The sequence below is a fragment of the Triticum dicoccoides genome, chromosome 7A (genome assembly GCF_002162155.2).
Source record: "Triticum dicoccoides isolate Atlit2015 ecotype Zavitan chromosome 7A, WEW_v2.0, whole genome shotgun sequence".
NCBI lineage: Eukaryota > Viridiplantae > Streptophyta > Magnoliopsida > Poales > Poaceae > Triticum > Triticum dicoccoides.
In genome coordinates, this window is record NC_041392.1 from 495,244,948 (window position 1) to 495,260,692 (window position 15,745).

Sequence of the window (15,745 nt, forward strand, 5' to 3'; positions counted from 1 at the left end):
GGTCTAAAGGCAATAATAAAATTGTTATTTATATTTCTTTATGTCATGATAAATGTTTATTATTCATGCTAGAATTGTATTAATCGGAAACTTGATACATGTGTGAATACATAGACAAAACACAGTGTCCCTAGTAAGCCTCACTAGACTAGCTCATTAATCAAAGATGGTTAATTTTCCTGACCATAGACATGAGTTGTCATTTGATGAATGGGATCACATCATTAGCAGAATAATGTGATTGACAAGACCCACCTGTTAGCTTAGCATAATGATCGTTAAGTTTTATTGCTATTGCTTTCTTCATGACTTATACATATTCCTTTGACTATGAGATTATGCAACTCCCGAATACCGAAGGAATACCTTATGTGCTATCAAACGTCACAATGTAATTGGGTGATTATAAAGATGCTCTACAGGTATCTTCGAAGGTGTTTGTTGGGTTGGTATAGTTCGAGATTAGGATTTGTCACTCCGAGTATCAGATAGGTATCTCTGGGCCCTCTCGGTAATGCACATCATGATAAGCCTTGCAAGCAATGTGACTAATGAGTTATTTACGGGATGATGCATTATGGAACGAGTAAAGAGACTTGCCGGTAACGAGATTGAACTAGGTATGAAGATACCGACGATCGAATCTCGGGCAAGTAACATACCGATGACAAAGGGAATGACGTATGTTGTCATTACGGTTTGACCGATAAAGATCTTCGTAGAATATGTGGAAACCAATATGAGCATCCAGGTTCCGCTGTTGGTTATTGACTGGAGAGGTGTCTCGGTCATGTCTACATAGTTCTCGAACCCGTAGGGTCCGCACACTTAACGTTCGATGACGATTTGTATTATATGAGTTATGTGATCTGATGACCGAATGTTGTTCGGAGTCCTGGGTGAGATCACAGACATGACGAGGAGTCTCGAAATGGTCAAGAGGTAAAGATTGATATATTGGATGATATTATCCAGACACCGGAAGTGTTTCAGAATGTATCGGGTACATATCGGAGTACCGAGGGGTTACCGGAACCCCCCGAGGGAAGATATGGGCCATATGGGCCATAGGAGGGAGGCACAACAGCCCACACTAGGGGTGGCGCGCCCCCACAAGGGAGGAGTCCGAATTGGACTAGGGGAGGGGGCGGCGCCCCCCTTTCCTTCTCCCTCTCTCTCTCTCTCCTTCCCCCTTTCCCCTTCGGTAAAAGGAAGGGGGCCGGATCCTACTAGGAACCCAAGTAGGACTCCTCCTACTTGGGGCGCGCCTAGGGCCGGCCTCCTCCCCTCTCCCTCCTTTATATACGGGGGTGGGGGCGCCTCTAACACACATCAATTGTTCCAAGCCATGTGCGGCACCCCCCTCCACAGTTTACGCCTCCGGTCATATTCACGTAGAGCTTAGGTGAAGCACTGCGCGGATCACTTCACCATCACCGTCACCACGCCGTCGTGCTGACGGGACTCTCCCTCGATACTTCGCTAGATCAAGAGTTCGAGGGACATCATCAAGCTGAACGTGTGCAGAACTCGGAAGTGTCATATGTTCGGTGCTTGATCGGTTGGATCAAGAAGACGTTCGACCACATCAACCGCGTTAAGCTAACGTTTCCGCTTTCGGTCTACGAGGGTACATGGACACACTCTCCCCTCTCGTTGCTATGCATCTCCTAGATAGATCTTGCGTGAGTGTAGGATTTTTTTTGAAATTGCATGCTATGTTCCCCAACAGTGGCATCCGAGCCAGGTCTATGCATAGATGATATGCACAAGTAGAACACAAAGAGTTGTGGGCGGTGATAGTCATACTGCTTACCACCAACGCCTTATTTTGATTCAGCGATATTGTTGGATGAAGCGGCCCGGACCAACCTTACATGACCATGTTCATGAGACCGGTTCCACCGACAGACATGCAACTTGTTTTGCATAAAGGTGGCTGGCGGGTGTCTATTTCTCCAACTTTAGTAGAATCGAATTTGACTACGGCCGATCCTTATTGAAGGTTAAAACAGCAAACTTGACAAAACACCATTGTGGTTTTGATGCGTAGGTAAGAACGATTCTTACTAGAAGCCCGAAGCAGCCATGTAAAACTTGCAACAACAAAGTAGAGGACGTCTAACTTGTTTTTGCAGGGCATGTTGTGATGTGATATGGTCAAGACATGATGTGATATACGTTGTCGTATGAGATGATCATGTTTTGTAAAAGTTATCGGCAACTGGCAGGAGCCTTATGGTTGTCGCTTTATTGTATGAAATGCAATCGTCATGTAATTGCTTTACTTTATCACTATGCCTTAGCGATAGTTGTAGAAGCAATAGTTGGCGAGACGACAACGACGCTATGATGAAGATCAAGGTGTAAAGCTGGTGACGATGGAGATCATGACGGTGCTTTGGAGATGGAGATCAAAGGCACAAGATGATGATGGCCATATCATGTCACATATTCTGATTGCATGAGATGTTTATCTTTTATGCATCTTATTTTGCTTAGTATGGCGGTAGCATTATAAGATGATCCATCACTAAAAATTTCAAGGTATAAGTGTTCTCCCTAAGTATGTACCATTGCGACAGTTCGTCGTGTCGAGACACCACGTGATGATCGGGTGTGATAAGCACTACGTTCACATACAACGGGTGCAAGACATGTTTGCACGTGCAGAATACTCGGGTTAAACTTGACGAGCCTAGCATGTACAGACATCCTCGGAACACTAGAGACCGAAAGGTTGAACGTGAATCATATAGTAGATATGATCAACATAGAGATGTTCGCCATTGAAAACTACTCTATCTCACGTGATGATCGGACATGGTTTAGTTGATATGGATCACGTGATCATTTATATGACTCGAGGGATGTCTATCTAAGTGGGAGTTCTTAAGTAATATGATTAATTGAACTTAATTTATCATGAACTTAGTCCTGATAGTTTTTGCATATCTATGTTGTAGATCAATGGCCCGTGCTACCGTTCCCTTGGATTTTAATGCGTTCCTAGAGAAAGCTAAGTTGAAAGACGATGGTAGCGAGTACACAGACTGGATCCGTAACTTGAGGATTATCCTCATTGCTGCATAGAAGAATTATGTCCTTGATGCACCACTAGGTGACAAGCCCCCTCCCGCTAATGTAGACGCTTTGAACGTCTGGCAGACGCGGTCTGATGACTACTCTATAGTTCAGTGTGCCATGCTCTACGACTTAGAATCGGAACTTCAAAGATGTTTTGAATGTCATGGACTATATGAGATGTTCCAAGAGTTGAAGTTAATATTTCAAGCAAATGCCCGAGTTGAGAGATATGAAGTCTCCAACAAGTTCTATAGCTGCAAGATGGAGGAGAATAGTTCTGTCAGTGAATGCATACTCAGAATGTCTGGGTACCATAACCACTTGACTCACGTGGAAGTTAATCTTCCAAATGATAGTGTTATTGACAGGGTTCTTCAATCACTGCCACCAAGCTACAAAGGCTTCATGATGAACTATAATATGCAAGGGATGGATAAGACAATTCCCGAGCTCTTCACTATGCTCAAACTGCGGAGGTAGAAATCAAGAAAGAGCATCAAGTTTTGATGGTTAACAAGACCACTAGTTTCAAGAGAAGGGCAAGGGAAAGAAGGGGAACTTCAAGAAGAATGGCAAGCAAGTTGTCACTCCCGGGAAGAAGCCCAAGTCTGTACCCAAGCTTGAAACTAAGTGCTTCTACTGCAAAGGGACTGGTCATTGGAAGCGGAACTGCCCCAAGTATTTGGCAGATAAGAAGGATGGCAAAGTGAACAAAGGTATATTTGATATACATGTTATTGATGTGTACCTTACTAATGCTCGTAGTAGCGCCTGGGTATTTGATACTGGCTCTTTTGCTCATATTTGCAACTCAAGATAGGGGCTACGGATTAAACAAAGATTGGCTAAGGACGAGGTGACGATGCGCGTCGGGAATGGTTCCAAGGTCGATGTGATCGCCGTCGGCACGCTACCTCTACAGCTACCTTCGTGATTAGTTTTAGACCTGGATAATTGTTATTTGGTGCCACCGTTGAGCATGAACATTATATATGGATCTTGTTTGATGTGAGACGGTTATTCATTTAAATCAGAGAATAATGGTTGTTCTATTTATATGAGTAATATATTTTATGGTCATGCACCCTTGAAGAGTGGTCTATTTTTGTTGAACCTCGATCGTGGTGATACACATATTCATAATATTGATGCCAAAAGATGCAAAGTTGATAATGATAGTGCAACATATATGTGGCACTGCCGTTTAGGTCATATTGGTGTAAATTAAAGCGCATGAATAAACTCCATGCAGATGGACTTTTGGAATCACTTGATTATGAATCATTTGATGCTTGCAAACCATGCCTCATGGGCAAGATGACTAAGACTCCATTCTCCGAAACAATGGAGCGAGCCACTGACTTACTGGAAATAATACATACCGATGTATGCGGTCCGATGAGTGTTGAGGCTCGCGGCGGGTATCGTTATTTTTTGACCTTCATAGATGATTTGAGCAGATATGGGTATATCTACTTAATGAAACGCAAGTTTGAAACATTTGAAAAGTTCAAAGAATTTCAGAGTGAAGTGGAGAATCACCGTAACAAGAAAATAAAGTTTCTACGATTCGATCACGGAGGCGAATATTTGAGTTATGAGTTTGGCCTTCATTTAAAACAATGTGGAATAGTTTCACAACTCACGCCACGTGGAACACCACATCGTAATGGTGTGTCCGAATGTCGTAACTGTACTTTATTAGATATGGTGCGATCTATGATGTCTCTTACTAATTTACCACTATCGTTTTAGGGTTATGCATTAGAGACAGCTGCATTCACGTTAAATGGGGCACCATCTAAATTCATTGAGACGACACCGTATGAACTATGGTTTGACAAGAAACCTAAGCTATCATTTCTTAAAGTTTGGGGTTGTGATGCTTATGTGAAAAAGCTTTAGCCTGATAAGCTCGAACCCAAATCGAAGAAGTTCTTCGTCATAGGATACCCAAAAGAAACTGTTGGGTACACCTTCTATCACTGATCCGAAGGCAAGATCTTTGTTGCTAAGAATGAATCCTTTCTAGAGAAGGAGTTTCTCTCGAAAGAAGTGAGTGGGAGGAAAGTAGATCTTGATAAGGTAATTGTACCTTCTCTTGAATTGGAAAGTAGCTCATCACAGAAATCCATTCGTGTGATGCCTACACCAACTAGTAAGGAAGCTAGTGATGATGATCATGAAACTTCAGATCAAGTTACTACCGAACCTTGTAGGTCAACTAGAGTATGTTCTACACCTGAGTGATACGGTAATCTTGTTCTAGAAGTCATGTTACTGGACCATGACGAACCTACGAACTATGAGGAAGTGATGATGAGCCCAGATTCCACGAAATGGCTTGAGGCCATGAAATCTGAGAAGGGATCCATGTATGAGAACAAAGTGTGGACTTTGGTTTGACTTGCCCAATGATCGACAAGCCATAGATAATAAATGGATCTTCAAAAAGAAGACTGACGCTGATGGTAATGTTAATGTCTACAAAGCTTGACTTGTTACGAAAGGTTTTCGACAAGTTCAAGGAGTTGACTACGATGAGACCTTCTCACCCATAGTGATGCTTAAGTTTGTCCGAATCATGTTAGCAATTGCCGCATTTTATGATTATGAAATCTGGCAAATGGACGTCAAAAATGCATTCCTTAATGGATTTCTTAAAAAAGAGTTGTATATGATGCAACCAGAAGGTTTGTAGATCCTAAAGGTGCTAACAAAGTGTGCAAGCTCCAGCGATCCATTTATGGACTGGTGCAAGCATCTCGGAGTTGGAATAGACGCTTTGATGAGGTGATCAAAGCATATGGTTTTATACAGACTTTTGGAGAAGCCTGTATTTACAAGAAAGTGAGTGGGAGCTCTATAGCATTTCTAATAATATATGTGGATGACATATTGTTGATTGGAAATGATATATAATTTCTGGATAGCATAAAAGGATACTTGAATAAGAGTTTTTCAATGAAAGACCTCGGTGAAGCTGCTTATATATTGGGCATCAAGATCTATAGATAGATCAAGACGCTTAATTGGACTTTCATAGAGCACATACCTTGATAAAGTTTTGAAGAAGTTCAAAATGGATCAGTCAAAGAAAGAGTTCTTGCCTGTGTTACAAGGTGTGAAGTTGAGTCAGACTCAATGCCCGACCACTCCAGAAGATAGAGAGAAAATGAAAGTCATTCCCTATGCCTCAGCCATAGGTTCTATCATGTATGCAATGTTGTGTACCAGACCTGATGTGTGCCTTGCTATAAGTCTAGCAGGGAGGTACCAAAGTAATCCAGGAGTGGATCACTAGACAATGGTCAAGAACATCGTGAAGTACTTGAAAAGGACTAAGGATATGTTTCTCGTTTATGGAGGTGACAAAGATCCTGATGACTCTAAGTCACAAACCGGATACATATTTATATTGAATGGTGGAGCTGTCAGTTAGCGCAGTTCCAACCAAAGTGTCGTGGCGGGATCTACGTGTGAAGCAGAGTACATAGCTGCTTTAGAAGCAACAAATGAAGGAGTCTGGATGAAGGAGTTCATATCCGATCTAGGTGCCATACCTAGTGCATCGGGTCAAATGAAAATCTTTTGTGACAATACTGGAGCAATTGCCTTGGTGAAGGAATCCAGATTTCACAAGAGAACCAAACACATCAAGAGACGCTTCAACTCCATCCGTGATCAAGTCAAGGAGGGAGACATAGAGATTTGCAAAATACATACGGATCCGAATGTGGCAGACCCGTTGACTAAGCCTCTTCCACGAGCAAAACATGATCAACACCAAGAGTCCATGGGTGTTAGAATCATTACAGTGTAATCTAGATTATTGACTCTAGTTCAAGTGGGAGACTGAAGGAAATATGCCCTAGAGGCAATAATAAAGTTGTTATTTATATTTCCTTAAATCATGCTAAATGTTTATTATTTATTCTAGAATTGTATTAACCGAAAACTTGATACATGTGTGAATACATAGACAAAACACAGTGTCCCTAGTAAGCCTCTACTAGACTAGCTCGTTAATCAAAGGTGGTTAAGTTTCCTGACCATAGACATGAGTTGTCATTTGATGAACGAGATCACATCATTAGGAGAATGATGTTATGGACATGACCCATCCATTAGCTTAGCATTATGATCGTTAAGTTTTATTGCTATTGCTTTCTTCATGACTTATACATATTCCTTTGACTATGAGATTATGCAACTCCCGAACACCGGAGGAATACCTTCTGTGTTGTCCAACGTCACACGTGACTAGGTGATTATAAAGATGCTCTACAGGTATCTCCGAAGGTTTTTTTGGGTTGCCATAGATCGAGATCATGATTTGTCACTCTGAGTATCGGAGAGGTATCTCTGGGCCCTCTCGGTAATGCACATCATGATAAGCCTTGCAAGCAATGTGACTAATGAGTTAGTTGTGGGATGATGCATTAAAGAATGAGTAAAGAGACTTGCCGGTAACGAGATTGAACTAGGTATGAAGATACCGATGATCGAATCTCGGGCAAGTAACATACCGATGACAAAGAGAATGACGTATGTTGTCATTGTGATTTGAGCGATAAAGATCTTCATAGAATATATGGGAACCAATATGAGCATCTAGGTTCCGCTGTTGGTTATTGACTGGAGAGGTGTCTCAGTCATGTCTACATAGTTCTCGAACCCATAGGGTCCGCACGCTTAACGTTCGATGACGATTTGTATTATACGAGTTATGTGATTTGGTGATCGAATATTATTCAGAGTCCCGGATGAGATCACAGACATGACGTGGAGTCTCGAAATGGTCAAGGGGTAAAGATTGATATATCGGATGATAGTATTTGGACACCAGAAGTGTTTCCAGAATGTATCGGGTACATATCGGAGTACCGGGGGGAGGGGTTAATTACCGGAACCCCCCGGGGAAGATATGGGCCATATGGGCCATAGGAGGGAGGAACACCAGCCCACATAGGTGTGGCATGCCCCCCACAAGGAGGAGTCCGAATTGTACTAGGGGAGGGGGACGCCCCCCTTTCCTTCTCCCCCTCTCTCTCCTTCCTCCTTTCCCCCTCCGGTAAAAGGAAGGGGGGCCAAATCCTACTAGGAACCCAAGTAGGACTCCTCCTACTTGGGGTGCGCCTAGGGCCAACCTCCTCCCCTCTCCCTCCTTTATATATAGGGGTGGGGGCACCTCTAACACACATCAATTGTTCCAAGACGTGTGCGGCGCCCCCCTCTACAGTTTACGCCTCCGGTCATATTCATGTAGTGCTTAGGCGAAGCCCTGCATAGATCACTTCACCATCAACGTCACCACGCTGTCGTGCTGACAGAACTCTGCCTCGACACTTTTCTAGATCAAGAGTTCGAGGGACGTCATCGATCTGAACGTGTGCAGAACTCGGAGGTGCCATACGTTCGGTTCTTGATCGGTTGGACCGAGAAGACGTTCGACTACATCAACCGCGTTAAGCTAACGCTTCTGCTTTCGGTCTACGAGGGTACGTGGACACACTCTCCCCCTCTCATTGCTTTGCATCTCCTAGATAGATCTTGCGTGAGCGTAGGAATTTTTTTGAAATTGCATGCTACGTTCCCCAACACGGATATCCCTTGGAAGAACCGCCTCTGCCCCATAAACTATGAAGAAAGGCGTGTAACCTGTTGATATGTTAGGGTGGTATTTATACTCTAAAGTACTGAGGGTAACTCCTCAACCCAACAACCTGGCATCCTCTGCAAAGGGACCATAAGCCCGGGCTTAATGCCTCTCAAGATTTCTTGATTGGCCCTTTTAGCTTGACCATTGGAATGGGGGTGAGCCACCGATGAAACATCAAGATGAATATGCTCGCGTTGACAAAATTCTTTCATAGTGCCTTTAGACAGATTAGTGCCATTATCAGTGATGATACTATACGGGTAACCAAAATAGAAGATCACCTTATTAATGAATTGAACCACCGTTGTTGCGTCACACTTGCTGACCGGCTCTGTCTTAGCCCACTTTGTAAACTTATCAACCGCCACCAAAAGGTGGGTCTTTTTGTCCTTGGATCTCTTGAAAGGTCCAACCATATCCAGCCCCTAAACCACAAACGGCCAAGTGATTGGAATCATCCTTAATTTGTGAGTCGGCACATGAGCCCGTCTGGAATTTTTTTGACAGTTGTCGCACTTGCTAACCAGATCTTCTGCATCCGCATGAGCCGTCAGCCAATAAAACCCATGACGAAAAGCCTTAGCCACGAGAGACTTAGAGCCGGCGTGATGGCCACAATCTCCTACATGAATCTCCCTTAGAATCTCACGGCCTTCTTCAGGGTAAACACAACGCTAGAACACATCGGTGACACCACATCGGTGCAACTCACCATTAATAATAATCATCGACTTAGACCTTCGGGTTATTTGTCTGGCCAAAGTTTCATCCTCAGGCAACTCCCTAGGTCATATAAGCCAAATAAGGAACCATCCAATTAGGAAGAGCATGAAGAGCCGCCACCAACTATGCCTCTGGGTCAGGGATTGTAAGATCCTCTTCCGTTGGTAGCTTAACTGAAGGGTTATGCAATATGTCGAGAAAAACATTGGGTGGCATCGGCTTACGCTGAGACCCCAGCCGGCTTAAAGCATCAACCGCCTCATTCTTTCTGCGATCAATGTCTTCCGCTTGATAACCTTTGAAATGGCCGGCGATACCATCAACCGCTTGGCGATAAGCCGCCATGAGCGGGTCCTTAGAATCCCAAGTACCTGAAACCTGCTGGGCCATTAAATCTGAGTTGCTGAAGCACCTCACCTGGCTTAAATTCATCTCTTTAGCCATCCGAAGACCATGGAGCAGGGCCTCATACTTAGCTGCATTATTGGTACAAGGAAACATCAACCTTAAGACATAACAAAACTTGTCACCTCATGGGGAAGTCAAAATAACTCCAGCCCCCGAGCCTTCCAATTGCATGGACCCATCAAAATGTATAGTCTAATATGTGTTATCAGGCTTCTCCTCAGGCATCTGCTCAAGAAAATATGCCCTAGAGGCAATAATAAAGTTGTTATTTATATTTACTTATATCATGATAAATGTTTATTATTCATGCTAGAATTGTATTAACCGGAAACTTAGTACATGTGTGAATACATAGACAAATAGAGTGTCCCTAGTATGCCTCTACTTGACTAGCTCATTAATCAAAGATGGTTAAGTTTCCTAGCCATGGACATGTGTTGTCATTTGATGAACGGGATCACATCATTAGAGAATGATGTGATGGACAAGACCCATCCGTTAGCTTAGCACGATGATCGTTTAGTTTGTTGCTATTGTTGCTTTCTCCATAACTATACATGTTCCTATGACTATGAGATCATGCAACTCCCGAATACCGGAGGAACACTTTGTGTGCTACCAAACATCACAACATAATTGGGTGATTATAAAGGTGCTCTACAGGTGTCTCCGATGGTGTTTCTTGAGTTGGCATGGATCAAGATTAGGATTTGTCACTCCGATTGCCGGAGAGGTATCTCTGGGCCCTCTCGGTAATGTACATCACAATAAGCCTTGCAAGCAATGTAGCTAATGAGTTAGTTATGGGATGTAGCATTACAGAACGAGTAAAGAGACTTGTTGGTAACGAGATTGAACTAGGTATTGAGATACCGACGATCGAATCTTGGGCAAGTAACATACCGATGCCAAAGGGAACAACGTATACCGTTATGCGGTTTGACCGATAAAGATCTTCGTAGAATATGTAGGAGCCAATATGACCATCCAGCTTCTGCTATTGGTTATTGACCGAAGACATGTCTCAGTCATGTCTACATAGTTCTCAAACCCGTAGGGTCCGCATGCTTAATGTTCGGTGACGATCGATATTATGAGTTTATGTGTTTTGATGTACCGAAGGTAGTTCGGAGCCTCGGATTTGATCACAGACATGACGAGGAGTCTCGGAATGGTTGATACATAAAGATCGATATATTGGAAGCCTATATTTGGACATCGGAATGGTTCCGAGTGGTTCGGGCATTTTTTCGGAGTACCGGGAGGTTACTGGAACCCCCCGGGGAGTATATGGGCCTTATTGGGCCTTAGTGGAATAGAGGAGAGGGAAGGGAAAAGAGGGAGGCGCGCCCCCCAAGCCCAATCCGAATTGGGAGGGGGGCCGACCCCCCTTTCCTTCCTCCCTCTCTCCTCCTTCCTTCCTCTCCTACTCCTACTTGGAAGGGGGGGGGGAATCCTACTCCCTGGGCACGCCATAGAGAGGGCCAGCCCTCCCCCTCCTCCACTCCTTTATATACGGGGGAAGGGGGCACCCATGGATACACAAGTTGATCATTGATCCCTTAGCCGTGTGCGGTGCCCCCCTCCACCATAATCCACCTTGGTCATATCATCGTAGTGCTTAGGCGAAGCCCTGCGATGGTAGCATCATCATCACCGTCATCACGCCGTTGTGCTGACGAAGCTCTCCCTCGACACTCAGCTGGATCGAGAGTTTGTGGGACGTCACTGAGCCGAACATGTGCAGACCGCGGAGGTGCCGTACTTTCGGTACTAGGATCGGTCGATCGTGAAGACGTACGACTACATCAACCACGTTGTCATAACGCTTCCGCTTACGGTATACGAGGGTACGTGGACAACACTCTTCCCCTCTCGTTGCTATGCATCACCATGATCTTGCGTGTGCGTAGGAAATTTTGAAATTACTGCATTCCCCAACAGTGGCATCCGAGCCAGGTTACTGCATAGATGTTATATGCACGAGTAGAACACAAAGGAGTTGTGGGCGTGGGTATATACATATTGCTTGTCGTCACTAGTTGATTCTTGATTCAACGGTATTGTTGGATGAAGCGGCTCAGACCGACATTACGCGTACACTTACGCGAGACTGGTTCTACCGACATGCTTCACACACAGGTGGCTAGTGGGTGTCTGTTTCTCCAACTTTAGTTGAATCAGATTCAATGAACATGGTTCTTTCTGAAGATCAAAAAGCAATCACTATACCACATTGTGGTTTTTGATGCATAGGTAAGAACGGTTCTTGCTCAGCCCGTAGCAGCCACGTAAAACTTGCAACAACAAAGTAGAGGATGTCTAACTTGTTTTTGCAGGGCTTGTTGTGATGTGATATGGTCAAGACGTGATGAGATATAAGTTGTTGTATGATATGATCATGTTTATTGAAGTTATCGACAACTGGCAGAAGCCTTATGGTTGTCTCTTTATTGTATAAGATGCAAGCGCCAAATAATTGCTTTACTTTATCGCTATGCAATAGCAATAGTTGCAAGAGCAATAATTGGCAAGATGACCATGTGATGACACGTTGATAGAGATCAAGATGATGGAGATCATGGTGTCATGCCAGTGACGATAGAGATCATGACGGTACTTTGGAGATGGAGATCAAAGGCGCAAGATGATCATGGCCATATCATGTCACATATTTTGATTGCATGAGATGTTTATCCTTTATGCATCTTATTTTGCTTAGTTCGTCGGTAGAATTTATAAGATGATCTCTCACTAAATTTTAAGGTATAAGTGTTCTCCCTGAGTATGCACTGTTGCGACAGTTCGTCGTGCCGAGACACACGTGATGATCGGGTGTGATAAGCTCTACGTTCACATACAATGGGTGCAAGCCAGTTTTGCACACGCGGAATACTCGGGTTAAACTTGACGAGCCTAGCATATGCAGATATGGCCTCGGAACACTAGAGACCGAAAGGTCGAGCGTGAATCATATAGTAGATATGATCAACATAGTGATGTTTACCATTGAAAACTACTCCATCTCACGTGATGATCAAACATGGTTTAGTTGATTTGGATCACGTGATCATTTAGATGACTAGAGGGATGTCTGTCTAAGTGGGAGTTCTTAAGTAATATGATTAATTGAACTTTAATTTATCATGAACTTAGTCCTGATAGTATTTGCATAACTATGTTGTAGATCAATAGCTCGTGATGTAGCTCCCCGTTTTATTTATGATATGTTCATAGAGAAAACTATGTTGAAAGTTGTTAGTAGCAATGATGCGGACTAGCTCTGTGATCTAAGGATTATCCTCATTGATGCACAGAAGAATTATGTCCTTGATGCACCGCTAGGTGACAGACCTATTGCAGGAGTAGATGCAGACGTTATGAATGTTTGACAAGATCGGTATGATGACTACTTGATAGTTTAGTGCACCATGCTTTATGGCTTAGAACCGGGAATTAAAAAATGTTTTGAACGCCATGGAGCATATAAGATGTTCCAAGAGTTTAAATTGGTATCTCATACTCATGCTCGTGTCAAGAGGTATGAGACCTCTGACATTACTTTGCCTACAAGATGGAGGAGAATAGCTCAACGAATGAGCATGTGCTCAGAATGTCTGAGTACTACAATCACTTGAATCAAGTGGGAGTTAATCTTCTTGATAAGATAGTGATTGACAGAGTTCTCTAGTCACTATCACCAAGTTACTAGAACTTCGTGATGAACTATAATATGCAAGGGATAACAGAAACGATTCCCAAAGCTCTTCGCGATGCTGAAATCGACGAAGGTAGAAATCAAGAAAAAGCATCAAGTGTTGATGGTTGACAAGACCACTAGTTTCAGGTAAAATGGCAAGGGAAAGAAAGGGAACTTCAAGAAGAATGGCAAGCAACACTAAAAAAAAATACACTTCCGTGATGATACGTGTTTGTCACAGTAGGTCGCGTTTTCTGTCATGCATGTACATCCATGACGATTTTATGACAGAATCAAGATAGTCATACCTGTGCTGTCGTAGAAGTGTTCCATGACATTACCAAAATTATCATCATGGAAGTGTCCACTTCCATGACAATAAATCGCGCGTCACATAAGTGCTTTCGTCAAGGGTGACCGACACGTGGCATCCACCGTAACAGAACGCCGTTAAGCTATCAGGTCGGGTTTTGGATCCGATAACCCGTTAACAACACCGACCAATGGGGATTTTCCACGTGTAAAATCATCATTGGCTGGAGGATACACGTGTCAGGTCCGCGTTGGCACAGGTGTCACTCATCCAATGGGCGAGACGCGCCTATGATATGTTGACACGTGGAACGGCCCATCAAGTTTAAATGGGTCGGCCCAACTGAAGGCCCACAAGATTTTGCGGACCATAATGGGCCGGCCCAGCTAAAGGCCCATGAGATTTTGCGGGCCATAATGGGCTGGCCCAGCTAAAGGCCCACAAGATTTTGCGGGCCATAATGTGCTGGCCCAGGTAAAGGCCCACGAGATTTTTGTGTGCCATAATGGGCCGGCCCAGGTAAAGGCCCACAAGATTCTTGCGGATCATAATGGGCCAGCCCATCTAAAGGCCCACGAGATTTCGCCGACATTAATGGGCCAGCCCAGCTGTAGGCCCACAAGATTTTGAGGACCCTAGTAGGCCGGCTCATTAACTCGCTGCCATGTTTTGGGCCAAATGCCAGCCCATATTTGATCCGGTCCATTAATGGCCTGCCACGCTTCGGGCCTAATAGTGGACCATATGAGATCCGGCCCGTTAAAAGCCTACCACGTTCTGGGCCAAATTACGACCTAGATCAGGTCCGGCCCTTTAAGAGGCTTTGGGCTCAATTATGGCCCATATCAGATTCGGCCCGTTAACTGGACACTATGCTTTTGGGCTCACTTGCTAAAGGCCCACTTAGTAATTCGGCCTGATATTAGTTTTGGCCTGTTAAGGTCCCGTTTAACATTTCGACCCTATATTAATTTCGGCATGTTAAAAGCCCGTCATATAGTTGGGCCTAACTACGGCCCGATTTGCATCCGGCCTGCTCGCAGCCGATATCTGATTGGGCCAAACAAGGACCGAGACAATTTTGGCCTGTTAAAAGCCCGTGATTTGATTCGCACAATCATGGGCCGGGGTTCATTTCGGGCTGCTGCCGGCCCGTGAGCTGTTCGGCACATTTCAGGCCCAACCTACATCGTGATTGCATGATGGCCCGATTATGTACCATAATTTTACGGTTTGGCCGGTTTATTGCGAAGACATGATATATATATAGTAAAATAACTGCATCATCATGAATAAGGAAAAACCTAGACTATACAATAAAGAAATTACGGCATATTACATCCACTGGGCATCAAAGTTCGCCACTATGATAATAAAGCACAAGCAGACAGCAGATTACATACACTGGGCATCAAAGATTGCCACCAGTGCAAATAAACACACCGACAAAATAATATACAAAACCGACAACACTTCAATATAGTTCAAGAAAGGTTAGCCCTGCTGGGGAGCTGCAGCGCAAGCAGCTGAGCAAGATGATGAGACTGTGCTTGTTCAACACTTATATCTTCCTCACTCTAAAAGATAAACAAGCAGACAGATGACAGGTTTTGCACATAAAAGTATCAGTGCTGACAATTCATCACATTTCTTACTGACGAATAAAGTGACACAGTTTAAAATTGCATTAACACAATATGGTATTGTTCAGGTCAAGACATGGCAGGAAATGACATTGTGAAGGAGTTGGCAGCTTCACGACACCACTGGATTATAGATCAATAACTCATAAGTATCAATGGTTAGTGTGCTGTCAATTTATACCATTTCAGATAGGCAAATAAAGAGATGG